The sequence below is a fragment of the Engystomops pustulosus genome, unplaced genomic scaffold, assembly GCF_040894005.1.
Source record: "Engystomops pustulosus unplaced genomic scaffold, aEngPut4.maternal MAT_SCAFFOLD_200, whole genome shotgun sequence".
NCBI classification, from domain to species: domain Eukaryota; kingdom Metazoa; phylum Chordata; class Amphibia; order Anura; family Leptodactylidae; genus Engystomops; species Engystomops pustulosus.
The window spans coordinates 72,259-84,446 of record NW_027285080.1 but is presented as its reverse complement, the minus strand read 5'-3'; the positions used below and the strand labels follow the sequence as shown (position 1 = coordinate 84,446).

General features: G+C 45.5%; 42 pseudogenes; all 42 read left to right on the top strand.

The window, feature by feature from the left end:
• Positions 1 to 189: 189 nt before the first annotated feature.
• Positions 190 to 308, top strand: LOC140108931 (5S ribosomal RNA; annotated as a pseudogene).
• A 70-nt stretch (positions 309 to 378) lies between these two features.
• LOC140109227 (5S ribosomal RNA) lies at positions 379 to 497 on the top strand (annotated as a pseudogene).
• Positions 498 to 567: 70 nt separating this feature from the next.
• Positions 568 to 686, top strand: LOC140109327 (5S ribosomal RNA; annotated as a pseudogene).
• A 70-nt stretch (positions 687 to 756) lies between these two features.
• On the top strand, positions 757 to 875 carry LOC140109263 (5S ribosomal RNA; annotated as a pseudogene).
• Positions 876 to 945: 70 nt separating this feature from the next.
• Positions 946 to 1,064, top strand: LOC140109340 (5S ribosomal RNA; annotated as a pseudogene).
• Positions 1,065 to 1,134: 70 nt separating this feature from the next.
• Positions 1,135 to 1,253, top strand: LOC140109481 (5S ribosomal RNA; annotated as a pseudogene).
• A 70-nt stretch (positions 1,254 to 1,323) lies between these two features.
• Positions 1,324 to 1,442, top strand: LOC140109301 (5S ribosomal RNA; annotated as a pseudogene).
• A 70-nt stretch (positions 1,443 to 1,512) lies between these two features.
• On the top strand, positions 1,513 to 1,631 carry LOC140109326 (5S ribosomal RNA; annotated as a pseudogene).
• A 70-nt stretch (positions 1,632 to 1,701) lies between these two features.
• Positions 1,702 to 1,820, top strand: LOC140109262 (5S ribosomal RNA; annotated as a pseudogene).
• A 70-nt stretch (positions 1,821 to 1,890) lies between these two features.
• On the top strand, positions 1,891 to 2,009 carry LOC140109339 (5S ribosomal RNA; annotated as a pseudogene).
• A 70-nt stretch (positions 2,010 to 2,079) lies between these two features.
• Positions 2,080 to 2,198, top strand: LOC140109216 (5S ribosomal RNA; annotated as a pseudogene).
• Positions 2,199 to 2,268: 70 nt separating this feature from the next.
• On the top strand, positions 2,269 to 2,387 carry LOC140109188 (5S ribosomal RNA; annotated as a pseudogene).
• A 258-nt stretch (positions 2,388 to 2,645) lies between these two features.
• On the top strand, positions 2,646 to 2,764 carry LOC140109169 (5S ribosomal RNA; annotated as a pseudogene).
• Positions 2,765 to 3,204: 440 nt separating this feature from the next.
• Positions 3,205 to 3,323, top strand: LOC140109168 (5S ribosomal RNA; annotated as a pseudogene).
• A 259-nt stretch (positions 3,324 to 3,582) lies between these two features.
• On the top strand, positions 3,583 to 3,701 carry LOC140109114 (5S ribosomal RNA; annotated as a pseudogene).
• Positions 3,702 to 3,960: 259 nt separating this feature from the next.
• Positions 3,961 to 4,079, top strand: LOC140109074 (5S ribosomal RNA; annotated as a pseudogene).
• Positions 4,080 to 4,149: 70 nt separating this feature from the next.
• On the top strand, positions 4,150 to 4,268 carry LOC140109469 (5S ribosomal RNA; annotated as a pseudogene).
• A 440-nt stretch (positions 4,269 to 4,708) lies between these two features.
• Positions 4,709 to 4,827, top strand: LOC140109456 (5S ribosomal RNA; annotated as a pseudogene).
• Positions 4,828 to 4,897: 70 nt separating this feature from the next.
• LOC140109073 (5S ribosomal RNA) lies at positions 4,898 to 5,016 on the top strand (annotated as a pseudogene).
• Positions 5,017 to 5,267: 251 nt separating this feature from the next.
• LOC140109439 (5S ribosomal RNA) lies at positions 5,268 to 5,386 on the top strand (annotated as a pseudogene).
• Positions 5,387 to 5,456: 70 nt separating this feature from the next.
• Positions 5,457 to 5,575, top strand: LOC140109342 (5S ribosomal RNA; annotated as a pseudogene).
• A 259-nt stretch (positions 5,576 to 5,834) lies between these two features.
• Positions 5,835 to 5,953, top strand: LOC140109224 (5S ribosomal RNA; annotated as a pseudogene).
• A 70-nt stretch (positions 5,954 to 6,023) lies between these two features.
• On the top strand, positions 6,024 to 6,142 carry LOC140109428 (5S ribosomal RNA; annotated as a pseudogene).
• A 70-nt stretch (positions 6,143 to 6,212) lies between these two features.
• LOC140109444 (5S ribosomal RNA) lies at positions 6,213 to 6,331 on the top strand (annotated as a pseudogene).
• Positions 6,332 to 6,401: 70 nt separating this feature from the next.
• Positions 6,402 to 6,520, top strand: LOC140109350 (5S ribosomal RNA; annotated as a pseudogene).
• A 251-nt stretch (positions 6,521 to 6,771) lies between these two features.
• LOC140109432 (5S ribosomal RNA) lies at positions 6,772 to 6,890 on the top strand (annotated as a pseudogene).
• A 70-nt stretch (positions 6,891 to 6,960) lies between these two features.
• LOC140109300 (5S ribosomal RNA) lies at positions 6,961 to 7,079 on the top strand (annotated as a pseudogene).
• Positions 7,080 to 7,149: 70 nt separating this feature from the next.
• LOC140109323 (5S ribosomal RNA) lies at positions 7,150 to 7,268 on the top strand (annotated as a pseudogene).
• A 70-nt stretch (positions 7,269 to 7,338) lies between these two features.
• LOC140109394 (5S ribosomal RNA) lies at positions 7,339 to 7,457 on the top strand (annotated as a pseudogene).
• Positions 7,458 to 7,715: 258 nt separating this feature from the next.
• LOC140109167 (5S ribosomal RNA) lies at positions 7,716 to 7,834 on the top strand (annotated as a pseudogene).
• Positions 7,835 to 8,093: 259 nt separating this feature from the next.
• LOC140109112 (5S ribosomal RNA) lies at positions 8,094 to 8,212 on the top strand (annotated as a pseudogene).
• Positions 8,213 to 8,282: 70 nt separating this feature from the next.
• Positions 8,283 to 8,401, top strand: LOC140109299 (5S ribosomal RNA; annotated as a pseudogene).
• Positions 8,402 to 8,660: 259 nt separating this feature from the next.
• LOC140109419 (5S ribosomal RNA) lies at positions 8,661 to 8,779 on the top strand (annotated as a pseudogene).
• Positions 8,780 to 9,219: 440 nt separating this feature from the next.
• On the top strand, positions 9,220 to 9,338 carry LOC140109407 (5S ribosomal RNA; annotated as a pseudogene).
• Positions 9,339 to 9,408: 70 nt separating this feature from the next.
• LOC140109298 (5S ribosomal RNA) lies at positions 9,409 to 9,527 on the top strand (annotated as a pseudogene).
• Positions 9,528 to 9,597: 70 nt separating this feature from the next.
• LOC140109032 (5S ribosomal RNA) lies at positions 9,598 to 9,716 on the top strand (annotated as a pseudogene).
• Positions 9,717 to 9,786: 70 nt separating this feature from the next.
• Positions 9,787 to 9,905, top strand: LOC140109442 (5S ribosomal RNA; annotated as a pseudogene).
• Positions 9,906 to 9,975: 70 nt separating this feature from the next.
• LOC140109455 (5S ribosomal RNA) lies at positions 9,976 to 10,094 on the top strand (annotated as a pseudogene).
• Positions 10,095 to 10,164: 70 nt separating this feature from the next.
• On the top strand, positions 10,165 to 10,283 carry LOC140109395 (5S ribosomal RNA; annotated as a pseudogene).
• Positions 10,284 to 10,731: 448 nt separating this feature from the next.
• On the top strand, positions 10,732 to 10,850 carry LOC140109166 (5S ribosomal RNA; annotated as a pseudogene).
• A 440-nt stretch (positions 10,851 to 11,290) lies between these two features.
• On the top strand, positions 11,291 to 11,409 carry LOC140109165 (5S ribosomal RNA; annotated as a pseudogene).
• A 439-nt stretch (positions 11,410 to 11,848) lies between these two features.
• On the top strand, positions 11,849 to 11,967 carry LOC140109164 (5S ribosomal RNA; annotated as a pseudogene).
• Positions 11,968 to 12,188: the final 221 nt, after the last annotated feature.

The window sequence follows — 12,188 nt, the reverse complement described above, 5'->3', positions numbered from 1 at the left end:
CAGCTGCTGTCAACGGCCATTCTAAGCTGAATGTGCCTGCTCTCGTCAGATCGCAGCAGCTTAAGGCTTGGCAAGTACCAGCATGGGAGACTGGCTGGGAATCCCAAGTTCCGTTGACCTTTTTGAACCTGAAAATTGTGTTAGTTTCTCTATGAGATAGTAAAAGAAGGTTCAAACTGAACAGCTGCTGTCAACGGCCATTCTAAGCTGAATGTGCCTGCTCTCGTCAGATCGCAGCAGCAATGCAGCTTAAGGCTTGGCAAGTACCAGCATGGGAGACTGGCTGGGAATCCCAAGTTCCGTTGACCTTTTTGAACCTGAAAATTGTGTTAGTTTCTCTATGAGATAGTAAAAGAAGGTTCAAATTGAACAGCTGCTGTCAACGGCCATTCTAAGCTGAATGTGCCTGCTCTCATCAGATCGCAGCAGCAATGCAGCTTAAGGCTTGGCAAGTACCAGCATGGGAGACTGGCTGGAAATCCCAAGTTCTGTTGACCTTTTTGAACCTGAAAATTGTGTTAGTTTTTCTATGAGATAGTAAAAGAAGGTTCAAATTGAACAGCTGCTGTCAACGGCCATTCTAAGCTGAATGTGCCTGCTCTTGTCAGATCGCAGCAGCAATGCAGCTTAAGGCTTGGCAAGTACCAGTATGGGAGACTGGCTGGGAATCCCAAGTTCTGTTGACCTTTTTGAACCTGAAAATTGTGTTAGTTTCTCTATGAGATAGTAAAAGAAGGTTCAAATTGAAAAGCTGCTGTCAACGGCCATTCTAAGCTGAATGTGCGTGCTCTCGTCAGATCGCAGCAGCAATGCAGCTTAAGGCTTGGCAAGTACCAGTATGGGAGACTGGCTGGGAATCCCAAGTTCTGTTGACCTTTTTGAACCTGAAAATTGTGTTAGTTTCTCTATGAGATAGTAAAAGAAGGTTCAAATTGAACAGCTGCTGTCAACGGCCATTCTAAGCTGAATGTGCCTGCTCTCGTCAGATCGCAGCAGCATTGCAGCTTAAGGCTTGGCAAGTACCAGCATGGGAGACTGGCTGGGAATCCCAAGTTCCGTTGACCTTTTTGAACCTGAAAATTGTGTTAGTTTCTCTATGAGATAGTAAAAGAAGGTTCAAACTGAACAGCTGCTGTCAACGGCCATTCTAAGCTGAATGTGCCTGCTCTCGTCAGATCGCAGCAGCAATGCAGCTTAAGGCTTGGCAAGTACCAGCATGGGAGACTGGCTGGGAATCCCAAGTTCCGTTGACCTTTTTGAACCTGAAAATTGTGTTAGTTTCTCTATGAGATAGTAAAAGAAGGTTCAAATTGAACAGCTGCTGTCAACGGCCATTCTAAGCTGAATGTGCCTGCTCTCGTCAGATCGCAGCAGCAATGCAGCTTAAGGCTTGGCAAGTACCAGCATGGGAGACTGGCTGGAAATCCCAAGTTCTGTTGACCTTTTTGAACCTGAAAATTGTGTTAGTTTTTCTATGAGATAGTAAAAGAAGGTTCAAATTGAACAGCTGCTGTCAACGGCCATTCTAAGCTGAATGTGCCTGCTCTTGTCAGATCGCAGCAGCAATGCAGCTTAAGGCTTGGCAAGTACCAGTATGGGAGACTGGCTGGGAATCCCAAGTTCTGTTGACCTTTTTGAACCTGAAAATTGTGTTAGTTTCTCTATGAGATAGTAAAAGAAGGTTCAAATTGAAAAGCTGCTGTCAACGGCCATTCTAAGCTGAATGTGCGTGCTCTCGTCAGATCGCAGCAGCAATGCAGCTTAAGGCTTGGCAAGTACCAGTATGGGAGACTGGCTGGGAATCCCAAGTTCTGTTGACCTTTTTGAACCTGAAAATTGTGTTAGTTTCTCTATGAGATAGTAAAAGAAGGTTCAAATTGAACAGCTGCTGTCAACGGCCATTCTAAGCTGAATGTGCCTGCTCTCGTCAGATCGCAGCAGCATTGCAGCTTAAGGCTTGGCAAGTACCAGCATGGGAGACTGGCTGGGAATCCCAAGTTCCGTTGACCTTTTTGAACCTGAAAATTGTGTTAGTTTCTCTATGAGATAGTAAAAGAAGGTTCAAACTGAACAGCTGCTGTCAACGGCCATTCTAAGCTGAATGTGCCTGCTCTCGTCAGATCGCAGCAGCAATGCAGCTTAAGGCTTGGCAAGTACCAGCACGGGAGACTGGCTGGGAATCCCAAGTTCCGTTGACCTTTTTGAACCTGAAAATTGTGTTAGTTTCTCTATGAGATAGTAAAAGAAGGTTCAAATTGAACAGCTGCTGTCAACGGTCATTCTAAGCTGAATGTGCCTGATCTCGTCAGATCGCAGCAGCAATGCAGCTTAAGGCTTGGCAAGTACCAGCATGGGAGACTGGCTGGGAATCCCAAGTTCCGTTGACCTTTTTGAACCTGAAAATTGTGTTAGTTTCTCTATGAGATAGTAAAAGAAGGTTCAAACTGATCAGCTGCTGTCAACGGCCATTCTAAGCTGAATGTGCCTGCTCTTGTCAGATCGCAGCAGCAATGCAGCTTAAGGCTTGGCAAGTACCAGCATGGGAGACTGGCTGGGAATCCCAAGTTCCGTTGATATTTTTAACCTGAAAATTGTGTTAGTTTCTCTATGAGATAGTAAAAGAAGGTTCAAACTGAACAGCTGCTGTCAACGGCCATTCTAAGCTGAATGTGCCTGCTCTCGTCAGATCGCAGCATCAATGCAGCTTAAGGCTTGGCAAGTACCAGCATGGGAGACTGGCTGGGAATCCCAAGTTCCGTTGACCTTTTTGAACCTGAAAATTGTGTTAGTTTCTCTATGAGATAGTAAAAGAAGGTTCAAATTGAACAGCTGCTGTCAACGGCCATTCTAAGCTGAATATGCCTGCTCTCGTCAGATCGCAGCAGCTTAAGGCTTGGCAAGTACCAGCATGGGAGACTGGCTGGGAATCCCAAGTTCCATTGACCTTTTTGAACCTGAAAATTGTGTTAGTTTCTCTATGAGATAGTAAAAGAAGGTTCAAACTGAACAGCTGCTGTCAACGGCCATTCTAAGCTGAATGTGCCTGCTCTCGTCAGATCGCAGCAGCAATGCAGCTTAAGGCTTGGCAAGTACCAGCATGGGAGACTGGCTGGGAATCCCAAGTTCCGTTGACATTTTTGAACCTGAAAATTGTGTTAGTTTCTCTATGAGATAGTAAAAGAAGGTTCAAACTGAACAGCTGCTGTCAACGGCCATTCTAAGCTGAATGTGCCTGCTCTCGTCAGATCGCAGCATCAATGCAGCTTAAGGCTTGGCAAGTACCAGCATGGGAGACTGGCTGGGAATCCCAAGTTCCGTTGACCTTTTTGAACCTGAAAATTGTGATAGTTTCTCTATGAGATAGTAAAAGAAGGTTCAAATTGAACAGCTGCTGTCAACAGCCAATCTAAGCTGAATGTGCGTGCTCTCGTCACATCGCAGCAGCAATGCAGCTTAAGGCTTGGCAAGTACCAGCATGGGAGACTGGCTGGGAATCCCAAGTTCCGTTCACCTTTTTGAACCTGAAAATTGTGTTAGTTTCTCTATGAGATAGTAAAAGAAGGTTCAAACTGAACAGCTGCTGTCAACGGCCATTCTAAGCTGAATGTGCCTGCTCTCGTCAGACCGCAGCAGCAATGCAGCTTAAGGCTTGGCAAGTACCAGCATGGGAGACTGGCTGGGAATCCCAAGTTCCGTTGACCTTTTTGAACCTGAAAATTGGTTTAGTTTCTCTATGAGATAGTAAAAGAAGGTTCAAATTGAACAGCTGCTGTCAACGGCCATTCTAAGCTGAATGTGCCTGCTCTCGTCATATCGCAGCAGCAATGCAGCTTAAGGCTTGGCAAGTACCAGCATGGGAGACTGGCTGGAAATCCCAAGTTCTGTTGACCTTTTTGAACCTGAAAATTGTGTTAGTTTTTCTATGAGATAGTAAAAGAAGGTTCAAATAGAACAGCTGCTGTCAACGGCCATTCTAAGCTGAATGTGCCTGCTCTCGTCAGATCGCAGCAGCAATGCAGCTTAAGGCTTGGCAAGTACCAGCATGGGAGACTGGCTGGGAATCCCAAGTTCTGTTGACCTTTTTGAACCTGAAAATTGTGTTAGTTTCTCTATGAGATAGTAAAAGAAGGTTCAAATTGAACAGCTGCTGTCAACGGCCATTCTAAGCTGAATGTGCCTGCTCTCGTCAGATCGCAGCAGCAATGCAGCTTAAGGCTTGGCAAGTACCAGCATGGGAGACTGGCTGGGAATCCCAAGTTCCGTTGACCTTTTTGAACCTGAAAATTGTGTTAGTTTCTCTATGAGATAGTAAAAGAAGGTTCAAATTGAACAGCTGCTGTCAACATCCATTCTAAGCTGAATGTGCCTGCTCTCGTCAGATCGCAGCAGCAATGCAGCTTAAGGCTTGGCAAGTACCAGCATGGGAGACTGGCTGCGAATCCCAAGTTCTGTTGACCTTTTTGAACCTGAAAATTGTGTTAGTTTCTCTATGAGATAGTAAAAGAAGGTTCAAATTGAACAGCTGCTGTCAACGGCCATTCTAAGCTGAATGTGCCTGCTCTCGTCAGATCGCAGCAGCTTAAGGCTTGGCAAGTACCAGCATGGGAGACTGGCTGGGAATCCCAAGTTCCGTTGACCTTTTTGAACCTGAAAATTGTGTTAGTTTCTCTATGAGATAGTAAAAGAAGGTTCAAACTGAACAGCTGCTGTCAACGGCCATTCTAAGCTGAATGTGCCTGCTCTCGTCAGATCGCAGCAGCAATGCAGCTTAAGGCTTGGCAAGTACCAGCATGGGAGACTGGCTGGGAATCCCAAGTTCCGTTGACCTTTTTGAACCTGAAAATTGTGTTAGTTTCTCTATGAGATAGTAAAAGAAGGTTCAAATTGAACAGCTGCTGTCAACGGCCATTCTAAGCTGAATGTGCCTGCTCTCGTCAGATCGCAGCAGCAATGCAGCTTAAGGCTTGGCAAGTACCAGCATGGGAGACTGGCTGGGAATCCCAAGTTCTGTTGACCTTTTTGAACCTGAAAATTGTGTTAGTTTTTCTATGAGATAGTAAAAGAAGGTTCAAATTGAACAGCTGCTGTCAACGGCCATTCTAAGCTGAATGTGCCTGCTCTCGTCAGATCGCAGCAGCTTAAGGCTTGGCAAGTACCAGCATGGGAGACTGGCTGGGAATCCCAAGTTCCGTTGACCTTTTTGAACCTGAAAATTGTGTTAGTTTCTCTATGAGATAGTAAAAGAAGGTTCAAATTGAACAGCTGCTGTCAACGGCCATTCTAAGCTGAATGTGCCTGCTCTCGTCAGTTCGCAGCAGCAATGCAGCTTAAGGCTTGGCAAGTACCAGCATGGGAGACTGGCTGGGAATCCCAAGTTCCGATGACCTTTTTGAACCTGAAAATTGTGTTAGTTTCTCTATGAGATAGTAAAAGAAGGTTCAAATTGAACAGCTGCTGTTAACGGCCATTCTAAGCTGAATGTGCCTGCTCTCGTCAGATTGCAGCAGCAATGCAGCTTAAGGCTTGGCAAGTACCAGCATGGGAGACTGGCTGGGAATCCCAAGTTCCGTTGACCTTTTTGAACCTGAAAATTGTTAGTTTCTCTGTCAAAGATGGTAAAAGAAGGTTCAAATTGAACAGCTGCTGTCAACGGCCATTCTAAGCTGAATGTGCGTGCTCTCGTCAGATTGCAGCAGCAATGCAGCTTATGGCTTGGCAAGTACCAGCATGGGAGACTGGCTGGGAATCCCAAGTTCCGTTGACCTTTTTGAACCTGAAAATTGTGTTAGTTTCTCTATGAGATAGTAAAAGATGGTTCAAACTGAACAGCTGCTGTCAACGGCCATTCTAAGCTTAATGTGCCTGCTCTCGTCAGACCGCAGCAGCAATGCAGCTTAAGGCTTGGCAAGTACCAGCATGGGAGACTGGCTGGGAATCCCAAGTTCCGTTGACCTTTTTGAACCTGAAAATTGTGTTAGTTTCTCTATGAGATAGTAAAAGAAGGTTCAAATTGAACAGCAGCTGTCAACGGCCATTCTAAGCTGAATGTGCCTGCTCTCGTCAGATCGCAGCAGCAATGCAGCTTAAGGCTTGGCAAGTACAAGCATGGGAGACTGGCTGGAAATCCCAAGTTCTGTTGACCTTTTTGAACCTGAAAATTGTGTTAGTTTCTCTATGAGATAGTAAAAGAAGGTTCAAATTGAACAGCTGCTGTCAACGGCCATTCTAAGCTGAATGTGCCTGCTCTCGTCAGATCGCAGCAGCAATGCAGCTTAAGGCTTGGCAAGTACCAGCATGGGAGACTGGCTGGGAATCCCAAGTTCCGTTGACCTTTTTGAACCTGAAAATTGTGTTAGTTTCTCTATGAGATAGTAAAAGAAGGTTCAAATTGAACAGCTGCTGTCAACATCCATTCTAAGCTGAATGTGCCTGCTCTCGTCAGATCGCAGCAGCAATGCAGCTTAAGGCTTGGCAAGTACCAGCATGGGAGACTGGCTGGGAATCCCAAGTTCTGTTGACCTTTTTGAACCTGAAAATTGTGTTAGTTTCTCTATGAGATAGTAAAAGAAGGTTCAAATTGAACAGCTGCTGTCAACGGCCATTCTAAGCTGAATGTGCCTGCTCTCGTCAGATCGCAGCAGCTTAAGGCTTGGCAAGTACCAGCATGGGAGACTGGCTGGGAATCCCAAGTTCCGTTGACCTTTTTGAACCTGAAAATTGTGTTAGTTTCTCTATGAGATAGTAAAAGAAGGTTCAAACTGAACAGCTGCTGTCAACGGCCATTCTAAGCTGAATGTGCCTGCTCTCGTCAGATCGCAGCAGCAATGCAGCTTAAGGCTTGGCAAGTACCAGCATGGGAGACTGGCTGGGAATCCCAAGTTCCGTTGACCTTTTTGAACCTGAAAATTGTGTTAGTTTCTCTATGAGATAGTAAAAGAAGGTTCAAATTGAACAGCTGCTGTCAACGGCCATTCTAAGCTGAATGTGCCTGCTCTCGTCAGATCGCAGCAGCAATGCAGCTTAAGGCTTGGCAAGTACCAGCATGGGAGACTGGCTGGAAATCCCAAGTTCTGTTGACCTTTTTGAACCTGAAAATTGTGTTAGTTTTTCTATGAGATAGTAAAAGAAGGTTCAAATTGAACAGCTGCTGTCAACGGCCATTCTAAGCTGAATGTGCCTGCTCTTGTCAGATCGCAGCAGCAATGCAGCTTAAGGCTTGGCAAGTACCAGTATGGGAGACTGGCTGGGAATCCCAAGTTCTGTTGACCTTTTTGAACCTGAAAATTGTGTTAGTTTCTCTATGAGATAGTAAAAGAAGGTTCAAATTGAAAAGCTGCTGTCAACGGCCATTCTAAGATGAATGTGCCTGATCTCGTCAGATCGCAGCAGCAATGCAGCTTAAGGCTTGGCAAGTACCAGCATGGGAGACTGGCTGGGAATCCCAAGTTCCGTTGACCTTTTTGAACCTGAAAATTGTGTTAGTTTCTCTATGAGATAGTAAAAGACGGTTCAAACTGATCAGCTGCTGTCAACGGCCATTCTAAGCTGAATGTGCCTGCTCTTGTCAGATCGCAGCAGCAATGCAGCTTAAGGCTTGGCAAGTACCAGCATGGGAGACTGGCTGGGAATCCCAAGTTCCGTTGATATTTTTAACCTGAAAATTGTGTTAGTTTCTCTATGAGATAGTAAAAGAAGGTTCAAACTGAACAGCTGCTGTCAACGGCCATTCTAAGCTGAATGTGCCTGCTCTCGTCAGATCGCAGCATCAATGCAGCTTAAGGCTTGGCAAGTACCAGCATGGGAGACTGGCTGGGAATCCCAAGTTCCGTTGACCTTTTTGAACCTGAAAATTGTGTTAGTTTCTCTATGAGATAGTAAAAGAAGGTTCAAATTGAACAGCTGCTGTCAACAGTCAATCTAAGCTGAATGTGCGTGCTCTCGTCACATCGCAGCAGCAATGCAGCTTAAGGCTTGGCAAGTACCAGCATGGGAGACTGGCTGGGAATCCAAAGTTCCGTTCACCTTTTTGAACCTGAAAATTGTGTTAGTTTCTCTATGAGATAGTAAAAGAAGGTTCAAACTGAACAGCTGCTGTCAACGGCCATTCTAAGCTGAATGTGCCTGCTCTCGTCAGACCGCAGCAGCAATGCAGCTTAAGGCTTGGCAAGTACCAGCATGGGAGACTGGCTGGGAATCCCAAGTTCCGTTGACCTTTTTGAACCTGAAAATTGTGTTAGTTTCTCTATGAGATAGTAAAAGAAGGTTCAAATTGAACAGCTGCTGTCAACGGCCATTCTAAGCTGAATGTGCCTGCTCTCGTCAGATCGCAGCAGCAATGCAGCTTAAGGCTTGGCAAGTACCAGCATGGGAGACTGGCTGGAAATCCCAAGTTCTGTTGACCTTTTTGAACCTGAAAATTGTGTTAGTTTTTCTATGAGATAGTAAAAGAAGGTTCAAATTGAACAGCTGCTGTCAACGGCCATTCTAAGCTGAATGTGCCTGCTCTCGTCAGATCGCAGCAGCAATGCAGCTTAAGGCTTGGCAAGTACCAGCATGGGAGACTGGCTGGAAATCCCAAGTTCTGTTGACATTTTTGAACCTGAAAATTGTGTTAGTTTCTCTATGAGATAGTAAAAGAAGGTTCAAATTGAACAGTGGCTGTCAACGGCCATTCTAAGCTGAATGTGCCTGCTCTCGTCAGATCGCAGCAGCAATGCAGCTTAAGGCTTGGCAAGTACCAGCATGGGAGACTGGCTGGGAATCCCAAGTTCCGTTGACCTTTTTGAACCTGAAAATTGTGTTAGTTTCTCTATGAGATAGTAAAAGAAGGTTCAAATTGAACAGCTGCTGTCAACATCCATTCTAAGCTGAATGTGCCTGCTCTCGTCAGATCGCAGCAGCAATGCAGCTTAAGGCTTGGCAAGTACCAGCATGGGAGACTGGCTGCGAATCCCAAGTTCTGTTGACCTTTTTGAACCTGAAAATTGTGTTAGTTTCTCTATGAGATAGTAAAAGAAGGTTCAAATTGAACAGCTGCTGTCAACGGCCATTCTAAGCTGAATGTGCCTGCTCTCGTCAGATCGCAGCAGCTTAAGGCTTGGCAAGTACCAGCATGGGAGACTGGCTGGGAATCCCAAGTTCCGTTGACCTTTTTGAACCTGAAAATTGTGTTAGTTTCTCTATGAGATAGTAAAAGAAGGTTCAAACTGAACAGCTGCTGTCAACGGCCATTCTAAGCTGAATGTGCCTGCTCTCGTCAGATCGCAGCAGCAATGCAGCTTAAGGCTTGGCAAGTACCAGCATGGGAGACTGGCTGGGAATCCCAAGTTCCGTTGACCTTTTTGAACCTGAAAATTGTGTTAGTTTCTCTATGAGATAGTAAAAGAAGGTTCAAATTGAACAGCTGCTGTCAACGGCCATTCTAAGCTGAATGTGCCTGCTCTCGTCAGATCGCAGCAGCAATGCAGCTTAAGGCTTGGCAAGTACCAGCATGGGAGACTGGCTGGAAATCCCAAGTTCTGTTGACCTTTTTGAACCTGAAAATTGTGTTAGTTTTTCTATGAGATAGTAAAAGAAGGTTCAAATTGAACAGCTGCTGTCAACGGCCATTCTAAGCTGAATGTGCCTGCTCTCGTCAGATCGCAGCAGCAATGCAGCTTAAGGCTTGGCAAGTACCAGTATGGGAGACTGGCTGGGAATCCCAAGTTCTGTTGACCTTTTTGAACCTGAAAATTGTGTTAGTTTCTCTATGAGATAGTAAAAGAAGGTTCAAATTGAAAAGCTGCTGTCAACGGCCATTCTAAGCTCAATGTGCGTGCTCTCGTCAGATCGCAGCAGCAATGCAGCTTAAGGCTTGGCAAGTACCAGTATGGGAGACTGGCTGGGAATCCCAAGTTCTGTTGACCTTTTTGAACCTGAAAATTGTGTTAGTTTCTCTATGAGATAGTAAAAGAAGGTTCAAATTGAACAGCTGCTGTCAACGGCCATTCTAAGCTGAATGTGCGTGCTCTCGTCAGATCGCAGCAGCATTGCAGCTTAAGGCTTGGCAAGTACCAGCATGGGAGACTGGCTGGGAATCCCAAGTTCCGTTGACCTTTTTGAACCTGAAAATTGTGTTAGTTTCTCTATGAGATAGTAAAAGAAGGTTCAAATTGAACAGCTGCTGTCAACGGCCATTCTAAGCTGAATGTGCCTGCTCTCGTCAGATCGCAGCAGCAATGCAGCTTAAGGCTTGGCAAGTACCAGCATGGGAGACTGGCTGGGAATCCCAAGTTCCGTTGACCTTTTTGAACCTGAAAATTGTGTTAGTTTCTCTATGAGATAGTAAAAGAAGGTTCAAATTGAACAGCTGCTGTCAACGGCCATTCTAAGCTGAATGTGCCTGATCTCGTCAGATCGCAGCAGCAATGCAGCTTAAGGCTTGGCAAGTACCAGCATTGGGAGACTGGCTGGGAACCCCAAGTTCCGTTGACCTTTTTGAACCTGAAAATTGTGTTAGTTTCTCTATGAGATAGTAAAAGAAGGTTCAAACTGATCAGCTGCTGTCAACGGCCATTCTAAGCTGAATGTGCCTGCTCTTGTCAGCTCGCAGCAGCAATGCAGCTTAAGGCTTGGCAAGTACCAGCATGGGAGACTGGCTGGGAATCCCAAGTTCCGTTGATATTTTTAACCTGAAAATTGTGTTAGTTTCTCTATGAGATAGTAAAAGAAGGTTCAAACTGAACAGCTGCTGTCAACGGCCATTCTAAGCTGAATGTGCCTGCTCTCGTCAGATCGCAGCATCAATGCAGCTTAAGGCTTGGCAAGTACCAGCATGGGAGACTGGCTGGGAATCCCAAGTTCCGTTGACCTTTTTGAACCTGAAAATTGTGTTAGTTTCTCTATGAGATAGTAAAAGAAGGTTCAAATTGAACAGCTGCTGTCAACGGCCATTCTAAGCTGAATATGCCTGCTCTCGTCAGATCGCAGCAGCTTAAGGCTTGGCAAGTACCAGCATGGGAGACTGGCTGGGAATCCCAAGTTCCGTTGACCTTTTTGAACCTGAAAATTGTGTTAGTTTCTCTATGAGATAGTAAAAGAAGGTTCAAACTGAACAGCTGCTGTCAACGGCCATTCTAAGCTGAATGTGCCTGCTCTCGTCAGATCGCAGCAGCAATGCAGCTTAAGGCTTGGCAAGTACCAGCATGGGAGACTGGCTGGGAATCCCAAGTTCCGTTGACATTTTTGAACCTGAAAATTGTGTTAGTTTCTCTATGAGATAGTAAAAGAAGGTTCAAACTGAACAGCTGCTGTCAACGGCCATTCTAAGCTGAATGTGCCTGCTCTCGTCAGATCGCAGCATCAATGCAGCTTAAGGCTTGGCAAGTACCAGCATGGGAGACTGGCTGGGAATCCCAAGTTCCGTTGACCTTTTTGAACCTGAAAATTGTTAGTTTCTCTGTCAAAGATGGTAAAAGAAGTTTCAAATTGAACAGCTGCTGTCAACGGCCATTCTAAGCTGAATGTGCCTGCTCTCGTCAGATCGCAGCAGCTTAAGGCTTGGCAAGTACCAGCATGGGAGACTGGCTGGGAATCCCAAGTTCCGTTGACCTTTTTGAACCTGAAAATTGTGTTAGTTTCTCTATGAGATAGTAAAAGAAGGTTCAAATTGAACAGCTGCTGTCAACAGTCAATCTAAGCTGAATGTGCCTGCTCTCGTCACATCGCAGCAGCAGTGCAGCTTAAGGCTTGGCAAGTACCAGCATGGGAGACTGGCTGGGAATCCCAAGTTCCGTTGATATTTTTAACCTGAAAATTGTGTTAGTTTCTCTATGAGATAGTAAAAGAAGGTTCAAACTGAACAGCTGCTGTCAACGGCCATTCTAAGCTGAATGTGCCTGCTCTCGTCAGATCGCAGCATCAATGCAGCTTAAGGCTTGGCAAGTACCAGCATGGGAGACTGGCTGGGAATCCCAAGTTCCGTTGACCTTTTTGAACCTGAAAATTGTGTTAGTTTCTCTATGAGATAGTAAAAGAAGGTTCAAATTGAACAGCTGCTGTCAACGGCCATTCTAAGCTGAATATGCCTGCTCTCGTCAGATCGCAGCAGCTTAAGGCTTGGCAAGTACCAGCATGGGAGACTGGCTGGGAATCCCAAGTTCCGTTGACCTTTTTGAACCTGAAAATTGTGTTAGTTTCTCTATGAGATA